We start from the raw sequence: 6,376 nt of genomic DNA, 5'->3' as shown, positions 1-6,376 counted from the left end.
AACATAACCAGAGAAAATGTTGGATTTCCTATTGTACCACACAGGGAGCACAAACAAGTCATAGCAACAGCACTCTCCAAGATCAGAAAGGTGGCCATTAAATGAAAAGAAAGAGGAGATAGATCAGCAATTAAAAGAACATTCTCAGTAGGCCAGAAAGTATTTGTAAAAACACACCATCTCTCCAGCAAACAGAAACACAAAATACATAAGTTTTACACAGCATACAAAGGACCGGTCTCAATTAGCCTAATTCCTCATGTGGAACTAATGAACCCCACACCAGGCCAAACCTTAGGACTTCACCATGTGAGCTATATCAAAGACTTTGAAGATTAAATTTATTACTGGTAAATAATTAGCACAATACTTCAAGTTTATGTTGCAGAAAAGATCGTCAGGAGAAAGAAGAATGAAGAAAGAGGAAGGTGGGAAAAAGAAAGTAGTTTCAATAAAAACAAAAGCAAAAATAACATCAATGGTAGCATAGATTAAGGTGAAGGGATAAAGCGTAGATAGTCTAACAGCATGAAATACCAAAATGCTATACACCACGACACTACACAAAAATAAAAATGTTAAGACTCAAAATATCTTAGAACTGTAACATGGAAAGGGTGCCGAAATTTGTAAAGCTTTTTAAAAGTGTGTAAAACAATGTAGGTACTAGACATATGTTCGATGATTATAAGTAAAACTTTTTGTAAGAACCATTGTAAAAACTCCTGCAAGAACCAGATGCAACAACCCATAAGTTACAACCAGAGAAGTAAGAAGAAAGAAATGACGTAATTAGCAAGACACGAATCCTACAAGGCAGAATCGTTGAGAGAAGGGAAAGGACAGTAAGACCAACAGAGAGCCCATGTAGCCGAAGAGGGCAGTAAATCTGCTGCTAAGTGGAACCACAGAGTGGTGGAACCCTGCTGGGACAGAACATGGAAGGCCAAGAGGGCCCCGGAATGCCCCGACTCAGTGCAGCGAGCAAAAAACCGCTCGACGAGAAGATTGCTTGGGCAAGCCACCACTGGCAAAAAAAATTATGTGTAAAAGTCACACTACTGCTATTAAACGGCACACTAATGCACGAAACTGAAGAAAACTTCCACAAAGTAAAAATGACACGTCCAAACAATTTATCAAACAGTTACTAAGAGGAGAACTTCAAAGCAACTAGTTATCAATAAATACTCCCACATCCTGTCCAGAGAAGAACCAAGAATCAAGTAAGAAGCAGAGAAAAAGCAGGAAGAACAGAAGTTGAAGATTCGCAAGATTGAGACCAAGAAAGAAGATGGGTGAAGAACAGACGACATACCTTCCCAAATCCCTATCCTATTGTAAACTAGTCGTCTGCAAAGTATTACAACGAAAAACAACTGCTTTCAGCTACATATAACGACAACTTTCATGCATACAAAGCCAGTAAACCATGAGATTCCGCACTCACAGCTCCATTCCATTATGGAACCTCCACACCAGCGATACAGAGTTGCAAAATCGACAAGGACGACAACCGAGGCTGTACATCAAATACTTGCCACATCAACATAACTGAAGTCCATCAACTTCGTGCAAAAACATTCATCAACCTCATGCACAAACATTCATAGGATAATGAAAATGTGTGAAACGATGTGATGTAGGAATTGTGCAAAAGACACGTGTGAAAAACTAAAAAAGTCAAGCAAACCAGACAGATATAAAAATTACAAAATAACAGTCACTGACTATGGACTTAAGTAAAAATAGACTATCGATAAAAAAAAGTCATTAGTTCTGAAAAGGACAGCGTATAAAGAACAAAAGTAGGGCATAATTAACACTAGAACTATATGCTACTTATTTTCTCCTCATAAAAATAAAAGAACAACGATATTTTACTTATTTTCTCCTTATAAAAACAAAGAATAAAAAATATCTTGTTGGTGGTATTCCCTTTTTTAACATTTGTACCATTTGTTAAGATAATATTTCAATACTTACGTATGTATATTTCTTTGTCAAAGCAATTCAAGGAAATAATTCTTAATTGTTAGTGTAACAATCACAGTATTACTTGTACAAGATATTTTGAAAATGTGTTAAGCAATAGGTTCTACTTAATTACTACATTTATAAAAACAAAAAATATTTCTAAGAAAATCAATGTGAAAGATTCCTCACTTTCGATAACAAACTTCTTAAAAAACAAACTTCACACTTAAATAAAGAAAGAAAATAATTAAAAATTAATAATAACATAAAAATGTTCTTCTCTTGTCAATATAATCATATTTTTGAGAATAATGTGGAATAATATAAAAATATAAATTAGTAATACAAGCTAGCATAGAGCTAGAATAACGTGGCTGAACAGTAGGCAACAAAATTTAAATGAAGGAATAATTTTTGACTGACTTACACAACGATTCAATCATTGCCTAACTTCAGTGCAAAAATTAAGTTCGAAGGGTGGTGATATGTAAGGTGTCAGGCAAATCCAACACATTCCATGGAAGCCCTGACATGAAAGCAAATCCGACAGTATGTCACATAGTTAAATCCTGTCGTTAAATTAACTAAAGTAATACGATCAACAAGAGAGCAAATGGAATACCACAGACTAACACAAGAACGCCTAAATGCATGTCATACCTTCCCACAGTGACACAGACGGAGTTCCGAGGGGAGAAACGCGAACAGAAGCCGAGAGCAGAGTCGTGTAGGTTAGAAGACCCGACAATAAGTGCCGGACACCTACGCCGACCGCCAAGACCACCCCCAGCCCATGTTAAAAAATAGAGCCCTCTAGAAGAACAATATAGATCTTGCGATAACACTAAACGGGCCACACCAGCCGCAAGTTTTAGCGTGAGGCTATACGTGTCTCTGTTACATAGCAAACATTAAAAACATTGCCCCACCAAGAAAAGTATAACATTTCTCTTTGGATAGACAGAATTTTTGTAGGTAGAGCTTAAGGTTAACATTGAGACCATGTTTGGTCAGTTGAAAACACAGCCAGATAGCTTTTCTTAAACCAACTTCGGTAAATTGTAGTCAGGACAAGTTAGAAAGAGTTGCTTCCGAGATGGCAAGTTGTATGGAGCTGCACCGCCTGCCACCCCCTGACGCTGACTAAACACCGACAAGGTAATGAACACATGCGATGCCACATAAGAGTCATAAGGCTTCACTCAGAACTGGAGAAGTCTCATATGTTACATCCCCTTTTTGAGTAATACTAGTGTCGATCATCAATTAAAGCTCATGGTATTCACATTTGCTATTAGAAGTGAAAATCTGAAACGTGATGATTTTTCTGTTCTATAATTATTGAGAAACCACATCAGCCATTGTAATATATGACAAGTTAAATGAGTTATTAAAGATAATTGAGGGTCACTGTAGACCATTTTGATAGTTTTCTCTTTTATGAAACCTAACTTAAACCTAGATTATACATGTGATATGGCATAGGTCATCCTTCGATCCATTATAGAACTTGCGAACCAATTGAGGGAATATTCGTTCACAGTTTTGTTGAACACAGTTGCTTTTTATCATCCTGTATTAAAATATATCGTTTTACCAATAGTGCAATTTATAAACAATGTTTTGTGAGTGGAATAAAAATTTCAATGGTAATCTTTACTGTTTTTTCGACGTTATTTTACCAGCTAACTAAAGATACGAAGGCCTTGAACCTCTTCCACTAAATTTAGTTAGTATTAAGATTCTTTTACAGGGAGTACAGTGGAGCTGACGCTGGAATCATTACGTATTTGATTATATCATCGCTAGTCTCGCTGAACTATTCTGAACTATACATGTCATGTGTAGTCTGGCGTCTCCTTACCAAGTTCAAACTAGTCAATTCCCTAAAAAACAAACTCAGAGCATTGATGCACAAAAGTGGTAGGGAGACACGACTTAGAACAAACAGACACCACACAGAATGTTAGAACCGCTATGATCACAGTTTCGAATCCTGCCTCGGGCATGGATGTGTGTGATGTCCTTAGGTTAGTTATGTTTACGTAGTTCTAAGTTCTAGGGGACTGATGACCTCAGATGTTAAGTCCCATAGTTCTCAGAGCCATTTGAACATTTGAGCACTCTGTGTCCATTCTTGTAAACAGAGGGCAATAAATAACGTTGTCAAGTTAAATGCAATATTGTTTGACCTGCATAAGGAAACTGATACACTTAAGCACTGTTGAAATAATATGAGTTTGTTGCCTATTTGGCAATTCAGGGCTTCCTGAAATTTACAAGCTGTACCCAACCCGTCTCTCGACCAATATAGATATCGTCAGATCTGAAAGTAACTCTGACAGCAGGGCACATGCAAAATAGCTAGGCTCTTCACAGAAGCATATGCTTGTCCTGATTCCTCACTCCCACACGGGTGGTCACGTCAACTGACGGCTGCCTGCTAAGTTGTGCATTCTAAACAATCTGTTTGCTGCCTCTGTACTACGTAGCACCTAACCACATCCTTCACATACCAAATGTTCAGGGAAAATTTTTCTTATCACGGTCAGGTGACTATGTGGAATTCCATTACATTTATTCCAGAAGGGATAAATGCAAAAGAATGATTCTCATTAAAAAGTGTGCTCGAGAGGGCTGCAGGAATTGTAATGTAGTAATTACCCCTCGGGTTAAGGATTTTATTGGGAGGCTGAGCAGATTATGATGTGGCCTTTATAGGCACTGTATAGTAGCTTATGAAGTACGTGTTTCGACGAAGATGTAGGCTGTTCGTTGACAATGCAGTCATCTATAAGAAGACAACTGTGCCAAAACATGGTATTAAACTACAGAGGGTCGACTATTGCTACAGGGACTGCGTGCAAATATGTGTAACATACTGGACATACAGAGGAAAAGGAGTCCTGTGCTGTTTGATTACACTATTTGTGGAAGGAGTAACAACCAAATACAACGCCTAGGCCTAAGCATCTGGAGCGGCATAAAGTGGAATGACTACATACAGCATACTGTGGAAAAAGTGTAAGTCAGGCTCATATTCATTGGGAGTGACCTTAACGAACTGTATTCCATCAGATCCGTATTCCATCCAGTTGGTTACGAAGTCCTTATTCGATAGCTTTTTGTACTTCTCGTCAGCCTGGTGTAGACTGCTATGATGTATAGGTTTGTTTAGCTGTAATTTACTTCAAATTACATGTCATAAGAATTTTGTAATGGCTGTGTATCATCAGTTACTCATAAGGTATATACGTAACCTTTCCGTTCCACGTTCTTTTTAGGTGTAGCAACTGCACAATGGATGTGTATTCTAGATAGACCTATCACCACAAGTATACGTGTTGCCCGTCTGAGATGGGTAGGAGTGAAATAGTGGTAAGAGGCAGAGGATTTGGGTTAAATGACGTAATGGTGATACTGCAGCAGGATCAGAATTGCCTAGTACGTTAGGAAAAGTTTATAATAGCATTTATAATGGAGAGATATGGAACCACACCTGGGAATTGTAGTGTGGATGGCAAAACATCTTTTGGATCGACCTGTGTGTACCAAGTGAATGCTCACAAACCCTGTGCACGTGTGCTAACATTATCATTTACGGTATTCTTCTTAAAATATGTTCTGCATTTCGACTGGTAGACAATACTAATGTTAAACAGAAGATTTCTAGGTAATTTTGGTCAGCTAATATACGCATAATGCAGGTCACGAAGCGTATTATTATGCAGGTAATGGATACCAGTCCGCATACTCCACAAAATTTCCTGCATGCAATCGAGTCTGCTGGAGCACAATTTATTCTTCATGATTTAATGTCTGAAGTAATACACATTGATTAAATGAATCACACCACACTAATTTGGGATCACTCTATTGAGTTACCACATAACATTCTGCTTCACAATTATTTTTCATAATATGAAACAAATAAAAGCAGTACATCGCCAATGGGCATCGCATTAAAGACACAATAAGCAGTATTTGTTTTCACTGATTATAGTTACAAATTGTAAAATGGAAACATCAAATATCTACCAAAGCCCCAGAGAAAATGCACCTCTTTAAGTTTAAGAGATACAGCCAGTTCAGTTGGTAAATGAACCTCATATTAATGTCTGCTAATGGATGTCTGGGTACATTTGATCTTGTAGTGTATGCAGAGTGTAGATGAGAAAGGGAATTCGTGAATGTGATATGTGGTTGCTATACAAGAGTTTAATGCTTTTATATTGTTTTGACCAAAGTGTGCCTTGAGGAAGGGAAACATTCCCAGGCATAGTATGTATATTATGGTGATACATTGCTAACATTGATGTCTCATTCCTGGAAACAACACAATTATTAGATTATCAGACCTACTTATGGTGTCTGCAGTAGTTGTTTGCTGTGTACGTTT

This window comes from Schistocerca piceifrons, unplaced genomic scaffold, assembly GCF_021461385.2.
Source record: "Schistocerca piceifrons isolate TAMUIC-IGC-003096 unplaced genomic scaffold, iqSchPice1.1 HiC_scaffold_2356, whole genome shotgun sequence".
Classification (NCBI taxonomy): Eukaryota; Metazoa; Arthropoda; class Insecta; order Orthoptera; family Acrididae; genus Schistocerca; species Schistocerca piceifrons.
This window is presented reverse-complemented; position numbering follows the sequence as displayed.